General features: G+C 42.8%; 1 protein-coding gene across 5 annotated transcripts in view; it reads right to left on the bottom strand.

Moving 5' to 3' along the window:
- ZNF385B (zinc finger protein 385B) overlaps nucleotides 1–13,048 on the bottom strand; it is a 298,061-nt gene that overhangs the window by 106,031 nt on the left and 178,982 nt on the right. Inside the window, exon 1 of one of the 5 annotated variants that reach the window (XM_054044715.1) lies at nucleotides 253–420. The exons of the other annotated variants lie outside the window; for them this stretch is intronic. The gene's annotated coding sequence lies outside the window, so the exon portion shown is untranslated. Of the gene's footprint in view, nucleotides 1–252; nucleotides 421–13,048 lie in introns of those variants that run through there. 5 annotated transcript variants of the gene reach the window in all.

Raw genomic sequence — 13,048 nt, 5'->3', positions numbered from 1 at the left:
CCATTGACTTCAATGGAGTTATATCAGGGATTAAATTTTTCCCTTGTATGTTTACTGTATTTGCAGGAAAGAAATTTAGGAAAAGATTGGATTAACCAATAAACAAACCCCCCACCTTCCAAAAACAACAAAAGACAGCTGTTTTAACTAAATACTTCTTTACTTTATCGAAAATTAATTTCTGATGTATTATATTTATATTCACAGTTGGGGGAAAACCCCTGTATGTGCTAAACACAGAGTAATGCTTACCTTAGTGTGCAAGATCATAGCCCGTGACCACTTCAGCATTATATGTGGAATTAGATTTAGAGATAAATAATTCCTTCATGTCACCAGGTTGCTTTTGTGATGTTTGGTGCAAGGAGACAGCAGGCAAGTGATAAGTCTGAACAAATCATATGTGCTGTAATTGCTGCTTAGCTCTAATTACTGTTCAGGACCGTGTTTGCAACTTGATTCCAGAGGGAGGATAGCCTACCTCATGACATCATCAGACCAAATATAACCTAAAAGACTGACAATATATATTTTAATAGTGTTTCTACAGACCGTTTTTAAACGGTTGAAAAGTTGATTCTGTTCTTATATAGATTAAAACTTCAGCTGTGTGTTTTTATGGCTCGTTTTTAAAGCTTTTGAAAAAACAAATGGCATCAGCTCTTAATCATGGGCATTTTAGGTGACGTGGGAGGGGAAATTCTCTGTAACACATTACAGTACTGTGTTCATCTCACATAAAAAACTGCTTCAAGTATACAAACAAAATTTCTGTTTGAAATATTGACACTCTCCTATTGCAGGACTGATGGGCCCCACAGTCCCAATGGATCAATAGTTCTTCATACCACTACGCAGATAACTGACAAAATAAATTAACATACTTTTAGAAACATTTTAAAACTTACGTTAAGGACTCTTTCATTTGTGTTTTACTAATACACTGAACTATTAAAGCTCCTTCAAAGCTATTATAGTCCGTTATTTCACTGCCCAATTGAGGATTATTATATGAGCTATTAACATGATGGTGTAAAAATATACTTCAATGGCACATTTATGATACAAGTGGGGAATCAAACAATCAGATATTTAACTTCTCGGTATCTAGATTACTGACAAATTTGAAGCAGCAATTTTTTTAAAGTACTTCTTTTCAATTAAATAGAGAACAGATTGGGGTGGGATTTTTGATAAAACCCTAAAATTGACTTTCAGTGGGACTTGTACTCCAAAGGGGCTTGGATACTTTTGAAAATCCCTCCTCTGATCACTTGGGAAATGATCAAAAGGTTTAAGCTCTGTTTTGACAAATGATTTAAAAGCAGACAAAAATAAATATTACATCAAAATAAACAGATGTAAATAGAAGGTAGATGAGGGGCTCCATAAAGCAGCTTTAAAAGACTTCTATATCAAGCAGAATGAAGTGTAACCTTTCTTCTGATACAGTATGCTATGGATTGAACTTCCTTTAGTTCAATATACACACATATATACTTTGTTAAAGTAAATGTTCACCCAAACAATGAAGCACTTTTACAGCTGTAAAACAGTTCAGAATGAGTAACCAATTGCAGTCACAGAGTTCCTGATTGAGGTACAAATCCTGCAATGAGCTCCAGGACTCTGTCTACATACAATTCATTGCAGGATCAGGGCCCAAGTTATCTATAATCCTTTAGCCTCAGGATGCAGCAGATTTTGTTCAGGTCTAACAAAAGGCTCCAATTTATTAGTGGCAATATCTAATGCCTTCCTCTATGCATAGGTCTTGTTTACACCAGTTTTCCTTTGAAAGTGTTCAGCTTGGACTAACATGGATGGAGTTACACACACACACACACACACACACGCGCGCGCACACAGAGAGAGAGAAAGAGCGAGAGAGATGAATTTAGTTAATTGTATTTGTTCAGAGCCATGTCCCAAAATAACTTCTCTTGTTCATATTCTCAAATTGCACACTATTCTTAGTGATAAATCACTTTCATTCCAGTTCTGAATATAGCATGCCTTATCCCATGGAGATAGAAGAGAGAATTCATTTGTTTTGATAGATCCTATAGCAAAGCATGGCTAATTCTACTCCTTTACTGCCAGAACAATTAATACTGGAGTACATGTTTAAAGTGCATTAATTGTAGCTCTTAAATGTGAGTCAAATAGAGATTGTCTATAAATATACCACACGGAAGCTCCACCAAAAAGGCCAGAGATTAATGGCTGGCATAAACGGACAACCAAGAGATAGTATTTATTTATTTGTACTATGCTAGCATGTAGATAACAGTCTACTGAAAGATGGAGGATTAAGGTGACAAACAGAATGGGAGTGAATGATCTATTAGGAGCTAAGGATCTGATCCTGAGAAATGCTGAGCACCTGCAACTCCCTGAATTCAAGATGCATTGCAGATACTCTGCACCTCTCAAGATCAGGCACTTATGGTCTTTCTACACTTGCAAGTTAGTTTGAATTAAGGTAGGTGTGAATTTAAACTGCAAGAGCTATTCCAGAATAACCCCACATGTGGATACTCTTATTCCTAAATAAGGGTGACCTGTTCTGATTTACCTTCATCCACTTTATGGATTACTTACTTAATCAATGAATAATGGAGACAAAGCTTTCTAATGAAAATTCCAAGGAACTCATAAAATTCCATTTAAATAACTAGTACTATTGCAACATTCAGTTTAATAACTCAAACAGGAAATTCCAAATCTTAAAAGGCCAACCTGAACTCAGATTCCTTGGCATGTACTTTAGAATTTATTTCTCATATACCAGAGGTCTATTACAGGAGTGGATGGGAGAGATTCTGTGGCCTGTAATAGGCAGGCGGTCAGACTAGATTATCATGACAGTCCCTTCTGACTTTCAAGTTTATGAATATTACATCAGGACAGCCTCAATAGTGATATCCCTCCCATTGGACTACAACATCAGGGTAAATCAGCCAAACACTCTAGGTCTCTTTATGCTGTAATCTTATGAGTTGAAATATTATTTCCCACCATCCTGCGCACCGAAACACACACAGGTGTTGGAGGTTAAATTGAAAAGTGCTTTTTGAGATTTTTGGATGAAAGATTCCATGTAAATACAATGTATTATTATTAAAATATCTGAGTATTCTTTTCTTAAATTAAAAACTACATCATTGATGCACATTTTTTTTTGATAAGCAAGACTCCAATGACAATTTATGCTTCCAAATCAGAAGTCATAGCAGTTTACCGAACATAAACGCCAGCATGTAGGTGAATATATAGGCAGACACGAGTGTTATAGAATAGCATATACGTGTACTAAATTCATAGGTTGGTAGAGTTCAACCTCCTCACTTTTCTCCCCACAACCTCCCTCACTTGTTGCCCTATGAATAGCACTGTGGAGTGACAGGACTGCGGCTGCAGAAGTATATGTATATCCATTAAGCTCTTTGTTGCTCCTAACACCTACATGTGTTTTGACACATAGTCTTTGTGAGGATCCACAGATCTCGAACCACAGGCTTCCAGGAAACCTTCACATCCCAGTCACCATCCAGCAACTTGCTAGTAACTAGTGTGCTGAGTTCTAGTGAGCCCCACCAGAGAAGACACCCATAGGTTTGCTGATTGGAGAAGTGCCCAGCCCCACCAATTGGTCTGGCTGCACTATTTAAGCCAGAAGGCAGCACTGGAAGTTGTCTGTGCAACTGGGTGAATATCTGGCTGGCTGAAACATTGAACCCAGCCTTCTTGCCTGACTCCTGAGCACTGCTTTCCTGACCTGCCTTGTTTCTGATCCCTGCCCCTGGTCTCCGACTCCGACCCCTAGTTTGACTCCTGACCCTGGCTCCAGCTTTGACCCTAGTTTGACTCCTGCCTCCAGCTCTGACTCCCAGTTTCTGATTTGGCACAGTTTCTGGCCTCTGATCGCCACTGCAAGACTACTAGGCCTGATTTCCACTGCTCCAACCACTAGTCATGACTGCCCAAGCCCCAGTCATGACAGTCCTCGAGAATAATTTTAATGTATGCCAATACATACTTGTGATTGATTGACAACAGCCTGCCATATCCTGGACAAACCTTATGGAATTATGACAAACTTTATTGAATAAATATAGCCTTATTGAATTGGATTTAATACCTTTGGGGTCCGGTGTATTACAAATAAAATTGTATGTTGTTGGGGGGAGGGGATGGCTCAGTGGTTTGGGCATTAGCCTGCTAAACCCAGGGTTGTGAGTTCAATCCTTGAGGGGGCCACTTAAGGATCTGGGGCAAAAATCAGTACTTGGTTCTGCTAGTGAAGGCAGGGGACCGGACTCAATGACTTTTCAAGGTCCCTTCCAGTTCTAGGAGATAGGATATCTCCATTAATTTATATTTTTTTTATTTTATGTGTGATGTTGCACTCCATATGACAGGTTTCAGGGTAGCAGCCGTGTTAGTCTGTATCCGCAAAAAGAAGAACAGGAGTACTTGTGGCACCTTAGAGACTAACAAATTTATTAGAGCATAAGCTTTCGTGGACTACAGCCCACTTCTTCGGGCTTCTATATGCATCCGAAGAAGTGGGCTGTAGTCCACGAAAGCTTATGCTCTAATAAATTTGTTAGTCTCTAAGGTGCCACAAGTACTCCTGTTCTTCTTTTTGCACTCCATATGTTTATGGAAATACACTTATGAGTAAATATAATGTAACTGGAATATGCTTTATGCAAAAGGTCTCTTGTAAGGTATCATTACAAAGCTTATAATCTACTGAGTGTGTTCATCCTATTTGTATGAATGTATCATTCTTGTATCTGAAGCTAGAAATATGAAGTATTACTCTGAAGTCCTATTGTAACTATGGGGTCATTGATGGTGGCTTGGAATCTTGATGACTCCCATTAATTAAGACAATTAGTTGTAAATGGCTCTGTTTACTTGTAAGCCTTCCTGTACTCGTGGGTGCCAGCCAGTGAGTAATGAAGTCTCAAAGGACATGTGAACATGTCACATGATACTGGAATTCATCTTAAACCTAGTGCTTTTCCATTTAGAAGGAAGGATGGGAATCCAGAGAGAGAGAAAGGATTCCCACCTTGTGCCAAAGATATAAAAGGGTGTGGAACAGAACAAAGGGGGCTGCCAGTCATGAGAAATCCCCTAATTACCACCTGCGCTGGAACTAACAAGAACTGTACCAGGAAAAAGGATTGGGCCCAGACTAAGAAGGAGTCTAGTCTCTGAAATAAGCTTATTGGACCATCTCTGAGGGTGAGATTTACCTGTATTCAGTTTCTTAAATGTAGTAGGCTGAGACATGCGTGTTTTGTTTTATTTTGCTTGGTAACTTACTTTGTTCTGTCTGTTAATACTTGAAACCACTTAAATCCTACTTTTTATACTTAATAAAATCACTTTTGTTTATTAGTAAACCCGGAGTAAGTGATTAATACCTGAGGGAGCAAACAGCTGTGCATCTCTCTCTATCAGTGTTATAGAAGGCAGACAATTTATAAGTTTACCCTGTATAAGCTTTATACAGAGTAAAATGGATTTATTTGGGATTTGGATCCCATTGGGAACTGGGTGTCTGGGTGCTGGAGATAGGTGACTTGCTAAGCAGTTTTTGGTTAAAGTCTGCAGCTTTGGGGGCATGGATCAGACCTGGGTCTGTGTTGCAGCAGACTACTGTGTCTGGCTCAACAATGCAGGGTTATGGAGTCCTAAGCTGACAGGGAAAATGGGCTCAGAGGTAGTTTCAGCACATCAGGTAACAGTCCCAAGTGGGACTCTGTGACCGAACCCATCACAGAGGCGTAGTCAAACAGGATCTGTGCACAGCTGATTGCTTTGAGACACTGGTAGTTCTGAGTGTGGTGGCTGGAGAACAGATAAAGTGGTTACTGGTTTGTTATTTTCTGTTTGTTTATTTCAGGTGAGGGAAATAAGCACAAGAAAACAGGAAAATGTCTACCAGTAAGGCAGCCACAAAACTAGAGCTGGCCAGGCAGGAAGCACAAGAGAAGGCAAAGGCCTGCGAGTTTCAAATTAGGCTCAAAGAAGCAGAGGCAACCAGGGAGGAAGCTGCTCACAAAAGAGCAATGGACTTAAAAGACAAAGAAATTGAGGCACAGAAAGCTGCCCAGGAGGAGAAGGAAACAGAGAGGCAGCTAGCCCTGGAGTTAAAAGTCAGAGAAATATATGGCCCAAATTGAGACCCAGAAGCATGAACTGGATGTAATGGAGTGGAAAAGACAGAACCCGTCAGCAGCTGGCTCCACTTCCCCAAACATCCATCAATGGGAGCAATTATGCCCACAGTATGATGAATCCAGTGATATTGCCGAATATTTCATCACCTTTGAGAGATTGTGCACTCTCCAACGTGATTCCTGAAGATCAAAAGATGACTACTTTGGTTGCAAAATTGACTGGGAGAGCTCTGGACATATTCTATAAGCTGCCTATTGCTGATGCTTCAAACTATGGTAAATTTAAGGAACTGGTTTTGAAACAGTTCCAGATTACACCTGAAACCTACAGGGTAAAATCCAGGAGTCCTAAGAGGGGATCTGGATTGAGTAATGTGGCTTATGTAAATGAAATGAGTGATTTATTAGACAAGTGGGTGAGGGGAAAAAGCATTATAAGCTTGGAAGAAATGTGTGATTTAGTTACTCAGGAACAGTGATGATGTAAAATAGTATTTGTGAGACAAAAAGGTGGGTGCAGTGGGTGAATTAGCTGGGTTTGCAGACTCTTGAGAAATCAAACTGCAATTAAACATAAACCACTGGCAGAGGGGTACAGGGTTGGTGGAAAGCAGAATCACCGTGGGAAAAAGGAGCCTGGGAGTTCACCTCTCCATTCCCCTATTACTCATCCCAAGTCTCCTGTACAAGCAGAGGAGCCCAAAAGGTGCTATCGTAAGTCCACTGAGCACCTGAGGAATCCTTGGCTGAGTGGGAAAAGGCACCAGATAACACATGAAGCTGCAGGATATCTCAGGCTACTGCCTCTTACCACACACGATTTGTAAATGTTGCTTCTACACAACCAAGCAGTGAGCACATGCATGCTGTTAAGCTTAATGGCAGAGTGCTCCAAGGTTTAAGGGACACTGGTGCAGAGATCTCTGTGGTCAGGAGGGACCTGATCCAGAAGGATTTACCATGAAAAATGGCAGAATTAGAATTAATGGGAGGTTACAAAGTCCTTGCACCTTTAGCCAAGGTACACATGGAAACTGGGGATTTGCAGGCTGAAATAACTGTTGCAGTGCTGGCACACAATTTTACACCATTTCTACTGGGGAATGATTTTTTTGACGTGGCAGAATCTGTCCCAGGGTTTGTTAGCAGCAAGAAGGAATCTTGTGCTGAAAGCCCCAGAGAGGAGGGTAAAGTCACAAGTGCTGCTGGGTAAATATGTCTCTTTAATTCCTCGGTAGCAGCAGGGATAGTTGTAACTAGCTCCTGTAGCCCCGGGGCTCAAGGCAGGTCCCTGTGGGAAGGGCTGGATAGAGCCAGCTCCTGTCCTGTGATCCTCTCCCTGGGGGAGGGGGATGTTTCAACTTGTAACAGGGAGGCCTTCCCAGCTGCTGACTGCCAAGAAGTTGCAGGTCATCAGGGGACAGGTCCTGCCCTGGGGTGCACAGAGACATGTATCCTGGAGATGGAAGTTGGGGTCCTGACAACTGCTGCATGGTAACTTACAACTGGTGCCCATCACCCTGTTATTAGTCTCTGAATAGAAAGCAAGAAAAGAGAAAGCATATGTTTAGGCAGCCTGTTTTCTGCTGGGAACACCACAGTGAAGAAAAGGAGCTGTTCTACCTTGAAATACCCTTGTCCAAAAGGAATGATACGCAAGAGAGGTGACAGCCAGGGGAACCCTGCGAGTGGGTGCTTTTGCTGTACCATAGAGCAGGATTAAGTGCAGTTGCCCTGAATTGGGACAGTAGTAATAGGGTAGAAGTATACTTCTGAGACATACAGTACGTTGTACTTCCTTTAGTGAAAGAGTTGCTAGTGCTTAACTTATTGAGAGTCACAGTTGTTAGATGACCAAATAATTAATCTGCAAACCATGTTGCTACCTATTGATTGTTAAACAATTGTTGTGGTCAAATAGAGTCGATAGGTGGCCACTTTAATTTTGTATTTTTAGAAACTATAGTTGCAAAAATATTGATTTCATTCATAAGTTCAGTTTTTGCAAAAAAATTCTCTGTAATTAACACATTACAGTACTGTGTTCATCTAACATAAGAAACTGCTTCAAAATGTACAAACAAAATTTTTGTTTGAAATATTGACATTCTCCTATTGCAGGACTGATGGGCCCCACAATCCTAATGGATCAATAGTCCTTCATACCACTACGCAGATAACTGACAAAATAAATTAACAACATACTTTTAGAAACATTTTAAAACCTATGTTAAGGACTCTTTCATTTGTGTTTTACTAATACACCAGACTATTAAAGCTCCTTCAAAGTTATTATAGTCTGTTATTTCACTGCCCAATTGAGGATTGTTTGTTATATGAGCTATTAACATGATGGTATAAAAATATACTTCAATGGCACATTTATGATACAAGTGGGGAATCTAACAATCAGATATTTAACTTCTCGGTACCTAGATTAATGACAATAGTATTAATGGTTCCTTGGGAATAATTTCAGTCATCATTAAAACTGTTTTAAATGGGTATTTTAAACTTTCATATGTATATTATCAACCTGATATACCACCTGCTTCAGCCTTGCTGGAAATGCTGTCTAAGTTCAAGGTATTTAAAATCTTGGGGAATGACCATTCGCTTGGGGTTATACCGGGTCTGCTGGAGACCTGCCAGCTATTGGGAGCCTGGGCAGGTCAGGATACTTGGGAGGAGGTAGCAATGACCTGAAACTGCTCCCCTAGCCTGCCCTCCTGAATTGACCAGCAGCGAGAAAGATGGGTCACATAAGAAAGTCAGGCCGAGGAAGTTCACATTTCCCATGCAGATTTTTTTCTCCTGAGGCACAGATCTTTGAGCAAGTCTCCAGCAGACCAGGTTTAACCAGCGGCCCTGTGTCATTTGTTCCCCTAGATGCACTCCCCATCCTATCATAGAATCATAGAATCATAGAATATCAGAGTTGGAAGGGACCTCTAGAGATCATCTAGTCCAACCCCCTGCTCAAAGCAGGACCAATTCCCAGCTAAATCATCCCAGCCAGGGCTTTGTCAAGCCAGGCCTTAAAAACCTCCAAGGAAGGAGACTCCACCACCTCCCTAGGTAACGCATTCCAGTGTTTCACCACCCTCCTAGTGAAATAGTTTTTCCTGATATCCAACCTGGACCTCCCCCACTGCAACTTGAGACCATTGCTCCTTGTTCTGTCATCTGCCACCACTGAGAACAGCCGAGCTCCATCCTCTTTGGAACCCCCCTTCAGGTAGTTGAAGGCTGCTATCAAATCCCCCCTCATTCTTCTCTTCTGGAGACTAAACAATCCCAGTTCTCTCAGCCTCTCCTCATAAGTCATGTGCTCCAGACCCCTAATCATTTTTGTTGCCCTCCGCTGGACTCTTTCCAATTTTTCCACATCCTTCTTGTAGTGTGGGGTCCAAAACTGGACACAGTATTCCAGATGAGGCCTCACCAATGTCGAATAAAGGGGAACGATCACGTTCCTCGATCTGCTGGCAATGCCCCTACTTATACAGCCCAAAATGCCGTTAGCCTTCTTGGCAACAAGAGCACACTGTTGACTCATATCCAGCTTCTCGTCCACTGTGACCCCTAGGTCCTTTTCAGCAGAACTGCTACCTAGCCATTCGGTCCCTAGTCTGTAGCAGTGCATGGGATTCTTCCGTCCTAAGTGCAGGACTCTGCACTTGTCCTTGTTGAACCTCATCAGGTTTTTTTCGGCCCAATCCTCTAATTTGTCTAGGTCCCTCTGTATCCGATCCCTACCCTCTAGTGTATCTACCACGCCACCTAGTTTAGTGTCATCTGCAAACTTGCTGAGAGTGCAGTCCACACCATCCTCCAGATCATTAATAAAGATATTAAACAAAACCGGCCCCAGGACCGACCCTTGGGGCACTCCGCTTGAAACCGGCTGCCAACTAGACATGGAGCCATTGATCACTACCCGTTGAGCCCGACAATCTAGCCAGCTTTCTATCCACCTTACAGTCCATTCATCCAGCCCATACTTCTTTAACTTGGTGGCAAGAATACTGTGGGAGACAGTATCAAAAGCTTTGCTAAAGTCAAGAAATAACACATCCACTGCTTTCCCCTCATCCACAGAGCCAGTTATCTCATCATAGAAGGCAATTAGGTTAGTCAGGCACGACTTCCCCTTCATGAATCCATGCTGACTGTTCCTGATCACTTTCCTCTCCTCTAAATGTTTCATAATTGATTCCTTGAGGACCTGCTCCATGATTTTTCCAGGGACTGAGGTGAGGCTGACTGGCCTGTAGTTCCCCGGATCCTCCTTCTTCCCTTTTTTTAAAGATGGGCACTACATTAGCCTTTTTCCAGTCATCTGGGACCTCCCCCGATCGCCATGAGTTTTCAAAAATAATGGCTAATGGCTCTGCAATCTCACCCGCCAACTCCTTTAGCACCCTCGGATGCAGCGCATCCGGCCCCATGGACTTGTGCACGTCCAGTTTTTCTAAATAGTCCCGAACCACTTCTTTCTCCACAGAGGGTTGGTCACCTTCTCCCCATGCTGTACTGCCCAGTGCAGCAATCTGGGAGCTGACCTTGTGCGTGAAGACAGAGGCAAAAAAAATCATTGAGTACATTAGCTTTTTCCACATCCTCGGTCACTAGGTTGCCTCCCTCATTCAGTAAGGGGCCCACACTTTCCTTGATTTTCTTCTTGTTGCTAACATACCTGAAGAAACCCTTCTTGTTACTCTTAACATCTCTTGCTAACTGCAACTCCAAGTGTGATTTGGCCTTCCTGATTTCACTCCTGCACATCTGAGCAATATTTTTATACTCCTCCCTGGTCATTTGTCCAATCTTCCACTCCTTATAAGCCTCTTTTTTGCGTTTAAGATCAGCAAGGATTTCACTGTTTAGCCAAGCTGGTCGCCTGCCATATTTACTATTCTTTCTACACATCGGGATGGTTTGTTCCTGCAACCTCAATAAGGATTCTTTAAAATACAGCCAGCTCTCCTGGACCCCTTTGCCCTTCATGTTATTCTCCCAGGGGATCCTGCCCATCTGTTCCCTGAGGGAGTCAAAGTCTGCTTTTCTGAAGTCCAGGGTCCGTATTCTGCTGCTCTCCTTTCTTCCTTGTGTCAGGATCCTGAACTCGACCATCTCATGGTCACTGCCTCCCAGGTTCCCATCCACTTTTGCTTCCCCTACTAGTTCTTCCCTGTTTGTGAGCAGCAGGTCAAGAAAAGCTTTGCCCCTAGTTGGTTCCTCCAGCACTTGCACCAGGAAATTGTCCCCTACACTTTCCAAAAATTTCCTGGATTGCCTGTGCACCGCTGTATTGCTCTCCCAGCAGATATCAGGGTGATTAAAGTCTCCCATGAGAACCAGGGCCTGTGATCTAGCAACTTCTGCTAGTTGCCAGAAGAAAGCCTCGTCCACCTCATCCCCCTGGTCTGGTGGTCTATAGCAGACTCCAACCACGACATCACCCTTGTTGCTCACACTTCTCAACTTTATCCAGAGACTCTCAGGTTTTTCTGCAGTATCATACCGGAGCTCTGAGCAGTCATACTCCTCTCTTACATACAATGCAACTCCCCCACCTTTTCTGCCCTGCCTGTCCTTCCTGAACAGTTTATATCCATCCATGACAGGGAAGCGTCCATAGTGAGCATGAGCACTGGGGAGTGTTGATGAAATGGGATGCCTGTGCAGAAGTTCTCTGGTTTTGTCCACCATTGTAGGGAGGCCAATACATTCACTGGAGGAGTTAGCATCATGTAGAAGCTGTGTCTGCTGGGTTTGTAATTGGAGTTGAGCCAATCCTGGAGACAACTCACGTGTAGTCTGGCATATTTGACCATGAAGGTGGTGGCTGCCATGTGACCAAGCAACTGTAAGCAGGTTCGAGCCTGTATTCTGGGGCGAACAGAGAACGTGCATATGAGATGTGCAATAGTGAGGAATCTGTTGTGTTGAAGTGAGGCTTTGGTTCGAATTGAATTCAGGTGAGCTCCGATAAACTTGATCTGCTGTGTGGGTAACGAGGTAAAATGTGTCACTTTTAATGTCTCGTCATATGAGCTGTCCTTGATAAGGCAATCATCTAGGTAGGGGGAAAGTATAATCCTGTGCTTGCGGAGGTGGGACACGACTACGGCTAGGGTCTTGGAGAATACTCACGGTGCTGTGGAGAGTCCGAATGGAAGTACTCTGTATTGAAAGTAGTTGTGTCTATGTGAAAATAGGCATCTTGTAGGTTGAGGGCTGTGAACCAGTCCCCTTGTTCCAGCGTGGGTATTATTGTGCCCAATGTGACCATCTTGAATTTCTGTATATGCACAAATTTGTTCAGTCGGTGTAGGTCTAATATAGGTCTCCTTCCCCCGCCTTTCTTTTGGATCAGAAAGTAGTGGAAGTAGACCCCTTTACCCCGATGTCGGTTGGTATAGGTTCCACTATACCTAGTTGTAGAAAATGAGCCACTTCTATGCAAAGTAGGTGCTCATGAGAGGGGTGCCTGAAGGGGCACAGGGAAGGAAATAAAAGGGATGGAGTAACCTAACTGAACTATTTCCAGGACCCAGCGGCCCTGTTTGATCTGTTTCCAGACATGGTGGAAAGCCTGGAGGCGGTGGCGAAATGGGCAAATAGGTGGCAGAGTCAAGGGGTGGTTGCGCAGACCCCCAACCAACACTTCAAAATTGCTGTTTGTTTCCCGATGGGTGGGAGGTAGCTACTTGTGCATGGTTTTGTCTGCACCTAGGTCTGTTGCATTTCCTCCCAATATCAAATGGTCTGGGCTGGAGCCAATGATGTTGTGCACAGTGCCTCTGATAAGGTTGATACTGTTGTCTCTGGGAGAGGGA

Source organism: Malaclemys terrapin, chromosome 11 (assembly GCF_027887155.1).
Source record: "Malaclemys terrapin pileata isolate rMalTer1 chromosome 11, rMalTer1.hap1, whole genome shotgun sequence".
NCBI lineage: Eukaryota > Metazoa > Chordata > Testudines > Emydidae > Malaclemys > Malaclemys terrapin.
Note: the sequence above shows the minus strand (reverse complement) of the source record. Positions and strands in the feature narration are given on the sequence as shown.